We start from the raw sequence: 19761 nt of genomic DNA on the forward strand, positions 1-19761 counted from the left end.
CTATTCCTATATATTGTGATAATCAAGTGTTATTGCAATGACAGGAAATCCAGTGCAGCATTCTATGACAAAGCATATCAGTATCAGATACCATTTCATAAGGAAACATGTGGAAGCTGGTACAATAGAATTGATCATTGTTTCAACAGATCAGCAAGTAGCAGATATATTCACCAAGCCTCTCTGTGAAGCCTCTCTGTGAAGCCACATTCACACGACTGGTGAATGAATTGGGAATGATTTCAGGGAAGTTCTCAAACTCTGATAATTAAGTCTGCTGATATTTGCTGAAGCATGGTATCTTATTATTTGTCAGTACTTGTTAGATATTGATTCTTATGCTAAATGCTTGATATCATGATAACATGTAAACTGTGTTAAATGATCTTATGTGAAAATTGTATGTTGAACTACTAATTTGCTTATAAACTCTGTTTTTAGATAAACTTGTTTTGACTAATAGTTTATATCAGTAGTTGATAAATCCTGATAGAAGTAATTAAAATACTGATAATGGTCAAACCATAATTGACTGTTATACTTTATTTGATTATTTTGAATTTATCTGAAATAAATTGTTAACAGTATTTTTAATTAATCAGTGAGTGAGTGGAATATCTTTTAATTGATTAAATGGGTTAGCTACTGATGCAAGTATCCGTTGATACTTGAATATTTACATTGGGAATAGGAATATGAAGAGAGAGGTTACTTTTTGGTTGTCTAGATACGCGTAATAGTTTATGCTTAATATGTCTAGTTATTGCATGGTCAATCAAAGAGTCTCTTCAGTTTCCATCTTTCTTTCTATAAATACAACCTTTAACTCTCAAAACTTCTCACTAACCTGTCACTTCAATCACTTCTATTTCAAGATTTCTTAAACTCAACTCCTCGTCTTCTCAAATGTTCATGGCTCAACATTTGTTTAGTACTCGTAATATTGTTGGGATTTACTATTCAGCTTTCAAGTTCGAAGAGGGTCGTGTCTATTATGACCCCTGGGGACATAGAGTTAAGATTAACAATCAAATCTTTAGTCCTTATGATGTTCCATCATCATTCTTTGAGAAGTTGTCTAGAGATCTACAACTGGATCTCCGGTTGTTTCAGTTAGAAATGACTCTTGAGGATGAGCGCTTAGCAGAGGAGGCTCAGCAGCAGAGACATGAAGCTCTTGAACTACAAGAAAATATCATCTCTCTTGCAGGAACAATGTGTAGGATTTATCATCGCCGAGCTCTCAAGAAGCAAGAAGAGATTAAGAAGAAAAACTTAGGATAGATTCTAGGAATAGTGTAATTTTTGTTAGGACTATTTTCTTGTTTCTGCCTTGTACTTTTCTTTTAATGAATGAATGAATATATATTATCTTATTTTAAATAACTTCTTGATTACTTTCTTGTATGTGTGCTTGAATGTTCTTAAATGATTAATGATTAATCAGTACTGCATGCTAAATTTCAGATTTTTTTTTAATATCTGGGATATCGCGTGTAATTATTTTTATCAATAAATAATTTTTATGTGATTATTATGTGATTTTTGGTGAATTATCTGATGCTTGGTGTTGATATGTGGATGCTTATATGTGATAAAGTATAAGTATATTAATTTTATTATGACCAGAATAAAATATAGATAATTACGGTATTTTTCTGATAATTTTTGGACTGTTATATGATTTTATATTAATTTATGAATTTATTAATTATTTTCTAAATAATTATAAAATTATTTTTTAAAGCCGGAAATCGTTCAATTTCAACCGTTTTTACATTTTTACAACCTGAAACTCTTCCGAAAACTCGTTCCTAACTTAATCTAGTAATTCCAGACATTTTCTGTGTTTTGACTTTTTCGATCCGGATTACGGTTTGACTCGTACGCGTCCGGGCGTACAATTTTCGATACTATAATCATTACGGTGAATCAACAAAACCCGTATTCTCGAACGACAGAATATTATTACATTATTTTATATAAAGTGTTTTATAAAAAGCCCGGTTTGGATAATTATCCAATACGGGTATCAAATCGGATCGTTTTTGCAGTTACTTAGCGGCTAAGTAACTAATTTATCGATCCAAAACGATCCAACACGAACCAATATTCCATAAATATATATAGCCCTTTTATTATTTCATTTTATTCGTATAATCATAATCGATCAGTAGAAATATAGAATTTACAGAGAAAAAAAACCCTAAAAACGTTCTTCATAATCAAACGCACAAACGAAGGCGTTATCGAACTCTGATTCAAGCGTGCCATATATCAAATCGAAGCTCTTGAAAAACTCTTTCTGAATCCACCATCTATTCAAGTGCAGAAATCAAGGTATTTTTCTTATTTAAATATTTTAATTCGAATTATTTATGGATTAAATTATGAAATTTTGTTCTTGACGTTTTTGATGTGATTTGATGGCATAATCATGTAGATCTTTTCTTCCTAGTCAGTTTGGTATATTATATGTCAAATTTGGAGTTCAATAACATGTAAAAAAGTTGGTTTGATCTTTGGGTTTGAATGTTCTCGGTGTTCTTGAATAATTTCACCGGAAAATTTAATTTTTTTGCCGAATTTTTGACCCGTTAAATTTGGAAACATAAAACTTACATCATTAAACAGATCGTGTAAAGGGAAATCAATTGGTTGTGTCCGTTTTAACAGAGGAAGTCGGAATCGACCTCGCTGGAAAAATGAGGAGTAGCCGACGGGAGGATTTCCGGTCGTTTGCCTGTGAATCTGTTGTTTTTGCTGTGATAAAACACGTTCTACAGCAACATAAGGTATCTCAGCTTGTTTTTGCACTGATCTGGGTGGTTTAAACGTCCCCGAGAAGCTTCTGGCCGGCGGCTATGGCTTCGTCGGCGACTGTTGGGGAAAAATGGGGGGAAGCTGTAAAAATTACAATTTAACCCCCGAGATTTTGCAAAGTTTACGTTTTTAAAACTCTGGTTTTAAAATTTTGCAAAAATCATATTCCTGTTTAGATTATTTATAAAAATGATATTTTCTTTTTATAAATATTTTCAGGAAATGTTTTTATTTATTTTAAATTCCAAAAATCGATATATTTAATTCTGAAAAATTATTTTTAAATTGAAATTAAATCTTAATTATTTATTTAATTAATTTTAGTTGATAATTAATTATTTAATTAGTCAATTAATTTAAATATTAATTGATTAATTAATTTAATTACTTACTAATTAATTTTAATTGATTATTTAATTAGATTTAATTATTTATTTCTGATTTAAAAATTCCGAAAAATAGTTTCAAGTTTTAAAATATTATTCTAATTTATTTTCAAAACTCGACAATTATTACAAAATTATTTTAAAGTTAGATTCGGGTGTTCGAACCATATTATTTAATTTTAAAATGATTCGGGGACCCGTTTAAATTTCGAAAAATGTTCAAAAATTCGTATTAAATACCTTGAAAATCATTTTTACCCCGAATCTTCTTTGAAAAATTATTTTGATCGAATATCTTGTGTGCTATGTGCTACGTGCTATCTGGTTGATGTGTTATATTCTTATGTGGATATTGTTTGATGGTTTTTGTCATAACTTTCAATCCGTAAATCGAATTTGGGTAAAACGAAGGGTAGATAAAAGCTTATAATGTCTATGTGATGATTAGAATAATATGAGATTGAATATTAAAAGATACTTGTAATCTCTAGAAGAGTAAGCGAGGCATAGAAAAGAAAGCCAGTGATCAGTAAATAGAACTGAAGTGTAGAAAAAGAAAGCAAGTGATCGATGAATAGAAGCAAGGCATAAAAAAAGAAGAAAAGTGATGGAAAAGTAAAACTATTAGATGGGTACAAGTAAATTTGGAAATCATCGGTGATAAGGCAAGTACTTCTGAACCTTCTTTAAGATATATTGCAAATATTTTCAAACTTTCTCATAACATGTTGCTAGTATTCAAAATAAATCATGTTTTATATTGCAAGCGCTTTAAACTATTCAACCATGAACCCTGATTCTTATTGATCTTGAGCCATAAGCCTTATTCTTCATAAACCATTGATTGTTAAATTCTCATATACGAGCCAGACACATATGATACTACTCCACAAATACATATACACCACATACTGATTTCTGATATTGAATTGCTTGACATACCAACCCTTATTCCTTGTTTAACAGAAGACCAATCCTTGTAATCCTTGAACCATTGGTCTTCTACTTTCTGATTCTTTCCTTGATTGAAAGCCAATCTCTTTGAAATCCTTGTTATACCTTCATGGTATGGTGAGTCAGCCTATGCTTCAAGATAAATGTTGTTTATGATTCAGCTTATTGAATTACATTGGTTATCATATTGAATTATTTTAGAATTTGATGGTTTTATAAATGTGGACCAGATTCATGGTCGGACCAGATTCGTGGTCATAATAGGCCAATACGTGCCTTGGATCCATCATATAGAGCAAAGCTGGGAGCCTTGCTCGGGGTTAGTGCGTGACTGATCAGCACCCTAACCTTGGTTTTTAAAATGAGAAGTAAATATCCAATTATAATCATTGAATATTCAGAAAATTGATTCGTATGAATCATTTCAATTGATCATTGTTTAACCTCAGTTATTGCTATTATGACTTGCTGAGCTAGTTAGCTCACTCTTGGAAACCTTTTTATATTTTCAACAGTTGAAAAGGAAATTATTGATAACGAAGATTCCCAGTCCAGTGTGCGAGCTAGGTAGCCAGGTTAAGTTGGATCGAGCTAGCAGGAGCTTTATATTATAGATGAGTTATGCAAGATTGTAAGAATGATATCATTAGCAATTGTAAGTTGAACTAGTTGGGATTTGGTACGATGTAATAAAAGATAAGGTTGTGGCTTATTTTCATACTTGAACCTGTTGCGATCCATGGTTGTGAAAAGAAGGGTCATTGCATATAATATTTTATATACATGTTTATGTATTGTGTATGTGTGTGTTGTGAGCCCCAAACTTCTGACTCGGGTTTGGAGGGTGTTACAGTTTTGGTATCAGAGCCACAAGTTATAAGTCACTGAAACAAGTCTAGATTGTCGGGAATGGATAGAGAGTTAGGATTAGGATTAGGAAATAGAAAGATAGAACGTCGAGAGGTTGAGTGCGACTGTACAATATGTTTTGGTATGATTCGTGATGAGATTCGAGATTCTTATCTAGTGACGCGATTTTCAGATAGCGGCGATGGCAGATTCTTTTATTTCGGGATCGTCTGATCATTCGGAGCCTTCAGTCGGAGGACCATCATTTGATTCACGCCCTGCTCGACCATCGGTGTTAGCCATGTCACATCCTATTGTGGTGATTGCACCTTTTCAAGCTATTATCTCATCCCCTGATGCGAAGCTACCTATTCGAGAATTCCCCACATGCTAATTCTGGTTCTACCAGATGTTCGGCTGTGAGTGCATCTTTTCTGTCTACCCTCCACCTTGTTCTATACCATCAGTTAAAATCCGTCTTAGGAAGTAATAGCACTTATGAGGATGGATTCGAGAGCTACAGTATATGGTGACTACACAAGATATTAAGAAGGGTGAGAAGAAACCTAAAGAGAGGATTTGTGTGTTCCGGAGAATAGCTGCTACCAGATTATATGGAGCTACTAGTAAGTATGCCATCTATGATTATCTTGTGGAATGAGCTAGATGGATTTCAAAGGAGTTTGAGAAGATTGGAAATTGAGTGTTTTCTTGCAATTAGATGATGATGGTATGACCAATCATGATGCGTATAGTAGTAATGTGATGTGATATTAGCCGATCTTGTTTTATAAAATATATTTGATAGACCTATTATACTTAGTAATCGTAAGAGATGATGATGGGAATATTACCAGTATGAAAGAATAGAAGTGGAGTTACGAATAAGATAATATGCAACGATAACCAAAATTTGTGTCGACCAATGAAGGCAAAATGGACCCAATAAGGGGTAGAGGCTATAAGGAAATGAATGAGCTCTTATCTGATTATTTCCCTTGTGAGGTCACACACACTGTAGAAGGGGGTTGAATACAGTGTTTACTATAATCAAATCGAATATAAGAACTCAAGTAACAGAAAACAGATTTTATTCAACACAATAAACTCTTTTACAATATGAAACTGTCCTCTCTCAGTGATGAACAAATTATCACGAGAGCTGTTAGGGTTATAATGAATAATAACTTCGATAATGATAACACTTATAGTGTAAACCCTATGCCTGTGTTTATATACTACACAATTACAAGATAATGTTCTAATTGATATGGAATATAATTCTACTTCCTAAAATATATCAACTAGTTATCGTTTCTTCCAAGTATTCTATTCTTCATAGAATTCCTTCTTCATGCATATTTCTTACTGTCTTAGTCTCGATCTTCTTTCCTTTCGATCACCCACCTGCCTTATCTGAAAGTCTCCTTAAGTCCTGATATTATCTCCTGATAAATATTTTCTGATAACTTAAGTTCTGATATCTTAAGTTCTGTCTTCAGTATAAGTGTTGATTTCTAGTTAAGTACTGATTTGTCCTGTTAAATAAGATCTAAAAACTAAACACAAATCATATTACACATGACATCACAAATATATCTAACATCCCTAAATTGATACTTGGTAGTGGTTGAGAATGATGACAACCAACTCATATAGTAATGACGATCAGGTGTATGATTTTTAAAATTTTAAACAGTTTTAAAAGAGATTTTCTTAACAAAATTTTTCTAAAAATCCTCTGAACAAAACAAGTTCTAAAAACTTGGTTGTCCAATTACTACTTGAGTTTCTCGATTGTTATAAGATTTGGATTACCTAGAACAATACTGGTTGTAGAAGTTAGTATAGTTCATTTAGAAAGCTAAGTGGACCCGTTATTACATAAAAGATTTGATTGTTTCTAATAGAAGAGTGCAAATCTTGTTTTATAAGTTTAAATAACAGAACCAATGTACGGAGAAACTATTCTTCCAATTTTTGAAACTATTAGAGTTCAAAGGGTACGTCGATTTAAAAGAAGCCGACTAGGATCAAAAGAAGATTGAGAAATTTCCAGAATTTCCTAAAAGAGGAACGTTATTAGCAAAAGAAGGCGATATGTTGAACGATCAGTGGCATAAGCGAAATTTGAAGTTATAATTGTAAATCTCATAAGTCTGCAAATAGAGTTAAATTATAAATATGGAAGCGCGACGCTAAAGATACAAGACCCAGTATAGGGGAATTTATTCTAATGATCGATTAACAAGGCATGTCAAAGAACTTTCTAAGGTTAATATATGAATCGGATTGGAATATATTGATCGAATCACCGTTGAAGCTGTAAATAGATGAAATATGGATGGCGACCAATGCTATCATTCTTTTCTATAATATCATTCATTCTTATGAATCTTGAATAAATTATGAACTTCTTTCATAATCAACTCTATGAGGTGATAGGAAAATTGTTGTATTCCTTTCAAAATCATTTTTCCCTCAAGTCTTATCTTCTGATTGAGACAAACAGTGTTATGGTGTGACGCTTTGTCGAAATGATAAAGAGTCTGGTGGGACGCCACCTAATCATGTGTTATATGCCATATAGTATATAAGACTGGCCATCTTGAGTACAAATATGGTTGTCTCATTCATATCTAAATCATCATTCATTCTTTCCTCTTCAATTATGATTTCTTAATTCATGGATCCTTCTGACTGTTTCCTTGTATTGTTATCCCTCGCAAAAGGTTTCCAATCAGAATCATATACACAAATTCCTTCTTGTGTAAGGTCAATCCTTTGAATATTTTAAAAAGGAAGTGAGATGAACCCGTGTAGCAGATGGAGTTATATGATGAGTATGGATAATTGCAACCCAATAAATGATGGGCATTTACGTGCAGAGAAGAACCATTATACCGATAACGGGGTTGTTGCGAGGACATCACATCAGAGGCGGACCGTATGAAGTAAATTAACTAGAGGAATAAGAAACTAAAGCTGCATATATCGGATAAGGCAAATGATTGATTGGACAGCAGAAGCAAATGAATAATTTTTTAATAATAACCAGATACTCGATTAATACATTGTGAATATGAAGCATACCTCAATCAGGTGGGAGATATTTGTCATGAAGATTCAAGATCGAAGAAATGCTAGTTACGAATAAACTTTAAGCGTGTTCATCAAGGGATGGTTGGGCTTTCCCACTCAAGTAAGTGAGTTATGGTAAAATTGATACTTATAACTGGGTCAGCAAATATGGTTCAGTATTGAAAGACATATGGGGAGATGAAGGTATGGTGGTTTCATTGCAACAATTTTTAAGATGTGATGCTTTAAAACCAAATGAATTCTTTCGCAAGATTATAAAAGTGTTGGTTAAGACCACGTGCTGGTTATCAGAAGTTAAACAAGTTAACTAATAAGAACAAGTGTATGTTGTCAAGAATGGATAAATTGTTAATTAGAGAGCTTGAATTGAAACATAAACTAGAAGAATTCTAGAATAATTTGTAATTGTACTCAGTAGTGATATTCTGTTATAATCAGAAAATATGAGAAAAAGGTATGGTATAATAAGAATTGTTCGCTATAATCTTAAGTTGAACTAGAAACATGGGTTGTACTGATTAATATTACATGAGGTGGTGAAGTGGTGAGTTCAGAAAGTGGCAATGGATTGGTATGTTTGAGGATTGATTGTTGGTTGTTTGATTGATTGTTGGTGTCGGCTTGAGCCCGACTAGTAGTCAATAATATAAAGGAGATGCTGCCCAAATTTTCAGAAAATACCCTACTTTTAAAGATAGAAAGTATATATCCGTGTGTTATTGATATTCATGTTGATACTCCAAACAATTGTGATCTCGGCTCTTGAAAAAGGTTATTACAGCCAATCCGACTATATATAATTGGTCTTGGATTTCATTTAGCTAGTCATCACTTGGTGCAATTGATCAATTAAGTGAGTTAATTGGATAATTTTACCAATTAATGGTCAGTTAGATGGAGATCGATTCCAATTAGATTAAGTCAAATTATGATGTGACTTTCAAATCCGAAATCAAAGTAACGAGAAATTTGGAGGAAGTAAGGACACCAGTAGAATTCAGGAATTGTTGCAAGTGTGTGAGGCTTTACTTGGATGAATATGCCCTTTATAATAGACAAGAGAAATAAAAAATTATTTGTATGGATAAGTAAGGAGAACATTTTAAGAACTAAAGATTTAAAATAGAGCAAAGAGAAGAAAGAAAGGAAAAGGAAAAAGGGAGGTGGAATGAAGAAGAGATTATCACCTACACCAATATGGATGTTTTAGTCAATCAAAGAGATTTTATCATCTGCAATAAAGTTTTATTAAAGGACGTCTTGTTTCCAAATTGTTTTGATAATCATATAATCAATGATTTACCAAGTATTTCTGTTTTGGATAAAGTGTGAGATACAGTTTTAATTCAGTTTCTGATTGATGTTGATACTTAAGTTGTTGTTAAATATCGAAGGTGGTATTAATATAGGTGATTGATGTTTACTTCAGAATGGAATGTTGTGAGCATCAAAGTTCGTATTGATATCTAATTTGACATGACATCAAAATAGTATTAATGTCAAGAGTTCGGTTTTGAATGAGCTACGAGAATGAAGAACGAAAATAGGAAAGGAAGTGGAATCAAAGGGATGATGAAGAAACTTTATAAGATGCCAGGATATAGGTAAGATATGAATATTATGTGGGACTGGAATAAAGTGAAGAGTTTGAGGAAAAATTTGTAAATTGAGATATGGAATGCATCTCAGAAATACGACTGAGTACCGAGGGCTGAAAGAAAATATCTAGTGACCAGACATGAAGAGAAAATAAGAGAAACATGTAAGTAAAGGTTATACCTACCCAAGAATTGGGAAGGAGCATCAAAGGCTAGATGGATTATTATAACCGTTGACTTTCAAAAATAAAGATAGGTATATTTCGCCAAGAGATGTCATAGTGAAATCACCTGAGAACTAAAGGTGAGGAAAGCATAGATTAAATTATTATTGATAGGTTATCCAAACCCAGTCTTGCTCTTTTATTAGTAAGCAGTTTGTCCAATAAGTGGGTTAGTCGCTGCCTGAGAAAAAAAATGGCGGTACGTCATCAGATCCAGAAAATTAATTGTAAATGATCAATATTGTTTGATTTGAGATTTGACAGGAGTATTCAGAATACGATGAATTATGTCAAACCAGAATAGTATATACCACTCCTTGATGAATGGAGCATTATGTAAGACAAAACTAAAAGATAGGAATTTGGTTAAACCTCGATAGCTCAAGAGATACAAGCTACTCCGAGAATATGATACAAGACCTAGATGGCAAAGAAGACTTTCTGATAGTATGGCACAAAGAAAGAATAAACGTTATATGTGACTAGACATCCAGGAAAGCATTACAGTCAGTTCCGTATGAGAACTTTTTAGAACCAAAATAAATGATAATATGGGTTAGAATATGTTGGTAATATCTCCAGGTTGATGCATTTTCTTCAAAACAGTAAGAAAGTTTCGCTCAGCAAAAATACTCGATTGTGATTCAAGGAAAATTAGATATGGTGATAAGTTTGTGCGGCAATCATATCTAGTCAAGACTTTCTCGTTAATTCTTAAGTCTAAGGTAATTTCGAGAATGTTAGAAATCGAATACGCCATGGTTTCAGTTTATCAGTCGCAGATGGACAAGAAGATTAAGGGGAACGATTAAAGAGCCTCGAATGCGATTGAAAGCGATTACAAACTAGGTTAATTGAACTGGAGAAACATGTGGGAATGATGTTCAACAACCAATAACTAATGCAAAAGTTCATGAGCACTAATTACTAGAATTAGAAAGAAAAGAGAATTAATAGGCATTATGTTGGTCCTTTTGAAATAGTAAAATAGGCAAGATAAGTGTAAGAGAGTTGACTTCACCGTCACACGTATAACAGGTTCATAGGTGTTTATGTGTGTATACATATGAAGACTAATTTAGCTCCATTATATATAAAATGGAGGCTTGAATTGAGTTATATGAGCAACTAATAGAATTTGATGTCAGCAAGAGGCTGTTAAGTAGTGAGTGATGCTGCGAGTAAACGTTTATGAAAAGTTGTAAGGTTGAGGGATCAACCTGAAAAAATGGATGTGAGATACTTGGATATATTATTATATGATCCTTAGTGTGATTCTGAGAACAAAATCCTTTTAAGGGGGAAGGATGTAATATCCGGGATATCGCGTGCAATTATTTTTATCAATAAATGATTTTTATGTGATTATTATGTGATTTTTGGTGAATTATCTGATGATTGGTGTGGATATATGGACGCTTATATGTGGTAAAGTATAAATGTGTTAATTTTATTATGACCAGAATAAAATATACATAATTACGGTATTTTTCTGGTAATTTTTGGACTGTTATATGATTTTATATTGATTTATTAATTTATTAATTATTTTCTGAATAATTACAAAATTATTTTATAAAGCCGGGAATCGTCCAACTTCAACCGTTTTTACGTTTTTTATAACCCGAAACTCTTTCGAAAACTCCTTCCTAACCTAATCTGGTAATCCCGGACATTTTCCGTATTTTGACTTTTTCGATCCGGATTACGGATTGACCCGTACGCGTCCCGGCGTACAATTTTCGATACGATAATCATTACAGTGAATCAACAAAACCCGTATTCTCGAAAGACGGGATATTATTACATTATTTCGTATAAAATGTTTTATAAAAAGCCCGGTTTGGATCCAATACGGGTATCAAATCGGATCGTTTTTGCAGTTACTTAGCGGCTAAGTAACTAATTTATCGATCCAAAACGATCCAACACAAACCAATATTCCATAAATATATATAGCCCTATTATTATTTCATTTTATTCTTATAATCATAATCGATCAGTAGAAATATAGAATTTACAGAGAAAAAACCCCTAAAAACGTCGCATTCTTCATAATCAAACGCACAAACGAAGGCGTTATCGAACTCCGATTCAAGCGTGCCATATATCAAATTGAAACTATTGAAAAAATCTTTCTGAATCCACCATCTATTCAAGTGCAGAAATCAAGGTATTTTTCTTATTTAATTGTTTTAATTCGAATTATTTATGGATTAAATTATGAAATTTTGTTCTTGATGTTTTTGATGTGATTTGATGGCATAATCATGTAGATCTTTTCGTCCTGGTCATTTTGGTATATTATATGTCAAATTTGGAGTTCAATAATATGTAGAAAAGTTGGTTTGATCTTTGAGTTTGAATGTTCTTGGTGTTCTTGAATAATTTCACCGGAAAATTTAATTTTTTGCCGAATTTTTGACCCGTTAAATCTGGAAACATAAAACTTACATCATTAAACAGATTGTGTAAAGGGGAATCAATTGGTAGTGTCTGTTTTAACAGAGGAAGTGGGAATCGACCTCGCCGCAAAAATGAGGAGTAGCCGGCTGGAGGATTTCCGGTCGTTTGCCTGTGAATCTTATGTTCTTGTTGTGATAAAACACGTTCTGCAGCAACATAAAATATCTCTGCTTGTTTTTGCACTGATCTGGGTGGTTTCAACCTCGCCGGGAAGCTTCTGGCCGGCAGCCATGGCTTCGCCGGCGATTGTTAGGGAAGAAAGGGGGAAGCTGTAAAAATTACAGCTTAACCCCCGAGGTTTTGCAAAGTTTACGTTTTGGATACTCTGGTTTAAAATTTTGCAAAAATCATATTCCTGTTTATATTATTTATAAAAATGATATTTTCTTTTTATAAATATTTTCAGGAAATGTTTTTATTTATTTTAAATTCCAAAAATCGATATATTTAATTCTAAAAAAATATTTTTAAATTGAAATTAAATCTAAATTATTTATTTAATTAATTTCAGTTGATAATTAATTATTTAATTAGTCAATTAATTTAAATATTAAATGATTAATTAATTTAATTAGTTATTAATTAATTTTAATTGATTATTTAATTAGATTTAATTATTTATTTCTGATTTAAAAATTCCGAAAAATAGTTTCAAGTTTTAAAATATTATTCTAATTTATTTTCAAAACTCGACAATTATTACAAAATTATTTTAAAGCCATATTCGGGTGTTCGAATCCTATTATTTAATTATAAAATGATTCGGGGACCCGTTTAAATTTTGAAAAATGTTCAAAAATTCGTATTAAATACCTGGAATATCAATTTTAACCCGATTCTTCTTTGAAAATTTATTTTGATCGAATATCTTGCATGCTTTGTGTTACGTGTTATCTGGTTGATGTGTTATATGCCTATGTGGATATTATTTGACGGTTTTTGTCATAACTTTCAATCCATAAATCGAATTTGGGTAAACGAAGGGTAGATAAAAGTTTATGACGTCTATATGACGATTAGAATAATATGACATTGAATATTGAAAGATACTTGTAATGTCTAGCAGAGTAAGGAGGCATAGAAAAGAAATCCAATGATCAGTAAATAGAACTGAAGTGTAGAAAAAGAAAATTAGTGATCGATGAATAGAAGCAAGGCAAAGAAAAAGAAGGAAAGTGAAGGAAAAGTAAAACTGTTGATGTGTACAAGTAAAGTTGGAAATCATCGGTGATAAGGCAAGTACTTCTAAACCTTCTTAAGATATATTGCAACCTTTTTCAAACTTTCTCATAACATGTTGCTAGTATTCAAAATAAATTTTGTTTTATATTGCAAGCGCTTTAAACTATTCAACCATGAACCCTAATTCTTATTGATCTTGAGTCATAAGCCTTATTCTTCGTAAACCATTGATTGTTGAATTCTCAGATACGAGCCAGACACATACGATACTCTTCCACAAATACATATACACCACATACTGATTTCTGATATTGAATTGCTTGACATACCAACCCTTATTCCTTGTTTAATAGAAGACCAATCCTTGTAATCCTTGAACCCTTGTTCTTCAACTTTCTGATTCTTTCCTTGATTGAAAGCCAATATTTTTGAAATCCTTGTTATACCTTCATGGTATGGTGAGTCGCCGTATGTAATAACCCCAATTTTTGGAAATATTTGAAACCCTAATGAATAGTAACTTTTTGCTGATGATGTTGATTAAGGAAAATTATCAGACCACACTATATAGAAGTACTGTTATGGAAATTCTGAGTTCATATTAGTATTTCATAAAGTAAATGAGTGTATGTAAAGGTCGTCAGAATTCGGATTCGAACACTTTTGTTTTTCCCAAAAATCCACCAGATACCGAAAGGATTAAGTATAAGGTAACATAATTAAAAGGATTTTTATTTAAGGATTATAACAGAGGATCATTAAAGGAATATAAGATATTAATAAAGGTTCAGGGAAGCCCAAGTAATTTGATCCCTCAACCAATTAACAAGAACGAGAGTTAAGCGAACCGTAAAATAGATACGCTACCAAGAGACAAGCTTGTTCAAGAAGCCAAGGGGCTATGACATCATCAAACTATGGGATTTTGACAAGTGGCAACTAGGTGGTGTAATGATGGTGACATAAGCATGGTTAATTAGATATTTGTCAAGAATTAATTCTAGCCAAGAATTTAAACTATAGCTAACCCAAGGTTAGTTGTTAACCAAGCAACAAAAACCACAAAAATCATTTAATCAACCTAGACACATTTTTACATCACTTCTTTTTCCCTTGCTCTCGGCCAAAACCAGAGCAGCAACTTCAAATCGCTATATTTCCTTCAATAATCACTCAAATATTATGTTCTATAGCTCTTTGGAAAGGTATTGAGATGGCCTACAACTCTCGTTCACAAGTCTCATCCAAATAATTAAGATAAGACCCTCATTTTTACATTTCTTTAAATAGGACTTTTAGAAACTTCAAAATCTAACTTTGTATTTTCTTGATTGTTTGTGAGATCCAAGCTTGTATAAGGATTGATCAAGGTTCTAAGACTCCCTAGCAACTTTTCACTCATAAATCAAGGTATAAAAACTTCTTGACCTTTAGTACTAAGCTTGATTGTTTGAGTTTTTAGATGAATTGGTAAATGTAGAGTTAGATCCACGCTTAGTAGTGATTTTTGTGAAGTTGTGTTGATTTTGAATGGTGGATTTGTAGTTGATTGAATGAGTTGGTAAAACCTTGGAGTGTGAACTGATTTTTCAGTGGTATAAGTTGTATTTGTTGTGTTATTGATTGTTGGGAGGATGGGAGTGAATTGATAAGGATTTAGAGTGGTAATTATTTTGGAAAACTCGTAAACATAGCCGCCGTAATGCCCGATTTATCTTAGACTGTTTGTGCTTGAATCTTGGAACATAAATCTTACTGAGCAATCTGTAACTTTGCTATGTTTATCTAGATCGTGTCGTAAGCTTAGTTTTGGTATGTGGTTCGCTTATATCCGATGTACGGTTTAGGAGAAATGACCGTTTTAAGAAATGACGTTTCGCGAACGAACCTTTACCCCTCTCTTTACTTTGAGACCTTGTTTAAGGCCCTTAAAAGACTAATTGGAATACGAAAAAATTAAGTAAGGTGGATTAGGAAGTCGGTAAAGTACTCACAAAAGAGTCACCTTAAAATGTTTAACGGTTAATTTTATAAAAATGGTGGAGCCGAGGGTACTCGAGCGACTTATATAAATTGTTAAGTGCCAAAGCGAACGTTAGGGTCTAGGTGGACAAAGTTTAGTTTCTTAAGCGACCGTGGTTTAATTTCGGCTTATGTTGTTGTTTATAGGTTACCAGACCCACTCTAAGCTTAAGTCTACCCCGGAACACTCAGGCAAGTTTTCTACCCGTTATATTATTGTTGTGATGTAAATATATTCATGCATTATCTTGAGATAAGTGCATGGTCGTTATTAGCAAATCTTGCGATATATTGGAGCATGTTGATACGGTATATATATGCATGTTGTGAAATCTTGATATTTTATTATCAATTCATATGCTTATAAACTGCATAATACCTATGCTAGAGATAAGCAGTAGTTGTGTATACCCTTAGTATATGGGGCCAAAAGGTGAATATTTTTTCTAAACCGGGAGTCGATGTTCCCGAGTATAATATGTATATATATATAGTTTTCTATAACTATTAATCAAATAGGGTATATTCGATAGTTTTGAACAATAATGAAACATTATTTTTGATTATTAAAATAAAGATTTTACTTTCGTATAAGTATATCTTTCGATAATTATTATTAGTTTCAAGTATTATTTCCAAAATTTTTACTGGATTTATCTTGATAAAAGCTATTCTTTATTGGAATATTATTTAAAGAATAATATTTATATATTCCTCGATTATTTTGTAACTGATTTATTCTATTAAATCATCCTTACTTCAAACATTTTCAAAAATGTTTTCGAGTCTTCAAAATGATTCTAAAAGTTATAGCGGATCCCAAAACCCATTTTCAAATTTAAGATCTTCATTTTGAAGGGTATTTAAATACTCGCTCAAAACCTAAGGGATCCGGCTCCGTGGTGTATTTTTGGCACAACGAAGTTGCTAATTTGATAAAAGAATTTGATTACTTGCCCAATGTTCGGGAAGTAAGCCCAATCAAAATGCATCGGCATAGGCGACATGGGCTCAGTGGGAGTCCATAAAAGTGTAAGTAGCTCAATGGGAGTCCATCAATGCGTAAGTGGCTGAGTGGCAGTCCAGCATAAGGTCCTAATATGGCCAGAGTGATGACCAGTGGGGGATTCATCCATCTACTAGTAGAAAAGGTGACTTAATTGGTATCTTTGCCTGATCAGCAAGATAATAGGTTTATGCTAAGGTTTTCTTCTTTCCAAATTTATTGGATATTAAAACTATGTTTATACTTTTTATGACAGAGGTTTTCAAGGAGTATAAGAGAGATATATATATAGGTGTATATATATATATCGAGACTTAATGAAGTATCTCGTAACTTCATTTCTTTCAAATAATATTTCAAAGATTGAATATATTCAAGTCTTATCTTGTAGTCTCATCTATGTGATGAACTTTTAAAACTGATTATACGTTGAACGATGGTAGTTCAAGTAGTATTCAGAAAAGATATAAGTATATTGGAGTATCTTGTAACTTCATCATTTCAATTTATATCTAGTTAATAATTATCGTATGCATGACAAAGATTTTCATAAAAATGTTGAGACAAGGTTAGATATATGAGATCAACTTGCAATAATATTTTTATACAGTTATAAACTGGAACTCTGTGTATATTATGCATGGAAGAGGATTTCCAAGATTTTGAAAAGTATATATACATATATACTGAATATTTTGCGACTTGGTCGCGTTAAGATATCAAACTTGGTTCATTTCTTCTTGACCAAGACTTTTATAAGTACTCTGAGAATGCTCATATATTGCCAATTATTATACATGTTATTTTGGTGGGCTTGTTGCTCACCCTGGCCTTATTCTTTCATCACACAATAACAGCTAGACAAGATGAACAGATACAAGCTCCTAATTTGCGAGCGGATAGGAAACGTTCCGCAGTTTCCTATAGGCGTTGGTGCCGCTGTAGCTGAGGTAGAAATTACCAATAGGCTAGGCTTTCAACTTTTGATGTATCAGACTTATTTATATTTATGAATTGTAATAATGGCAAAGAATATGTAAATTTATTCAGAAACCCTTTTGAGGTGTAATGACTTATAATTGTGGAATAAAATGACTTGTGTTATTTTGGTATTCATCTCTGAGACTATAACTTGTGGTGTGTGTATATTGTGGGGTCACAGTACGCATTAATTAGTTATTTATTTAGATTAAGTGTTGTTAAGGGAAATGGAACTCGTGACAAGTCAGATCTTCGACCCCGGATTTGGGGTTGTTACAGAAATGGTATCACAGCTAAGCGTTATAAATCTCAGAGATGATGCGACGTTAAAATAATAAGTTCACTAAGATAATAAGAATTGTTGCCAAGTTTATAGTCGGACTACCTAACGTAGTACTGACAGTTAAAACCCTTACGTGAAACCTTATGAATATCGTGATAGAAGTGTAGTTCGTTATCGTATATGGTAGCGGGAATCCGAACCCTGAAGTTCAAGAGAAATAATACGATGATGTTTTACTAAATATTGGGGATCAGATTGTGGATCCAAGGGAGCACCCTAACAAGGGACCAGATGTTGTCCATATTAAGGATGTAGCGATTATGGATGTTATCCTAGAAGGGATTGTTGCTGAGGAGGATCCCATGAAGGATCCTAACAAGTCTGAAGAGATTATCACCAAGGAATTAATGACCATAGTCAGGGTGACTACCAGAGAGAGGATTGGCCTGTTACTATCGTAGCTTCATTCAAGTTTGCAAAAAAAGCATCCCCTTTAACACAGCTTACTCATAAGACCGAGAAGTTTGAATGGACAGAGAATTGTGAGAACAGATTCCAAGAACTGAAGAAAATATTGGTGACAGCCCCTATGTTGGCGTTGCCGGATGGAAAAAGAGATTTTATGATTTGTAGTAACGCTTCGCAGAAGGAATTAGGGTGTGTTTTTATACAGCACGACAAGGTAATCGTGTACGCGTCAAGACAATTAAGGGAATATGAAATTCGATATCCCACCCATGATCTTGGGCTCGCGGCAATATTTTTGCCCTAAAGATTGGAAGCACTACTTGTATGGAGAGAAGTGCAAGATTACACAAACCATAAGAGCTCAAGTATATTTTTCCTGTAGAAAGAGCTTAACATGCGCTAGAGAAGATGGTTAGAGCTAATTAAGGATTATGACTTTGAGATTCTTTATCATCCAGGGGAGGCCAATGTGGTGGCTGACGCCCTTAGTAGGAGAGAGATACTTAAGAAGGTAATGTTTTCGAAAGAGTTGATAAGAGATTTCGAGAAAATAAAAATAGAAGTGAAGGTAACCGGAGCCGGTACCGAAAAGCTGTTTGAGATTGCAATGCAACCTGAATAATTAGAAAAGATCAGACCGTGCTAAGAAAAAGTGATGAATGAAGGCAGAGAGCCAATGACTGAAGGAAAGATTAATACCGAGAAAGATGATTAGGGAATAATGAGGTATTTCTATAGAATTTAGGTTCCAAATATTCAAGAGCTTAAGGATGGGATCTTGGATGAAAGCCACAGTTAGAGGAATAAGATTTAGGGCAAACCCTGAATGTGATAATCATGGAGGTCGCCATCAAGATAGAAGGAACCCATAATATAATGAAGTGGAAAACAAGGATTTTAAAATATAAAATAACTTCGATTATGAAAGAAGGATGAAACATTTTATACTGAGAAAACAGAAGTCCAGCAAGGTAGGGAGAATCAGGATTGTACTCCTATGGGGCAATTCATGGACCTGCCTAAACGAAACTTATACTTTTATCCCCAACCACCACCCTGAGGAAAAAGGCAGTGGGAAATTCTTTTAGGACCTTTAATTCGCTTAAAGCTCTCAGAGTTTCAAGGGACAGATGACCCAATCGAGGCGAGAGCCTAACTAAAGGAAATGGAGGAACCATTTGAGATTCTAAATGATTGATGAAGCCCAAAAGGCTGTTTTTCCACTTACCTTCCTAAAAGAGAGGCCACCTGCTGGTGGAAGGCTAAGGAAGATAGAGAAATAGAGTAGAAGTTTTAGAGCCAGACCAGGGGCAGAAAAGTATGATTAATCATGAATCTAGGTTGGGAAAGTCATCAAGGTTCGTTTGAAGGACACGAATCCAGAATGAAGGGATGTTTGAAATCAATGCTTATTTTG

This window comes from Apium graveolens, chromosome 2 (assembly GCF_009905375.1).
Source record: "Apium graveolens cultivar Ventura chromosome 2, ASM990537v1, whole genome shotgun sequence".
NCBI lineage: Eukaryota > Viridiplantae > Streptophyta > Magnoliopsida > Apiales > Apiaceae > Apium > Apium graveolens.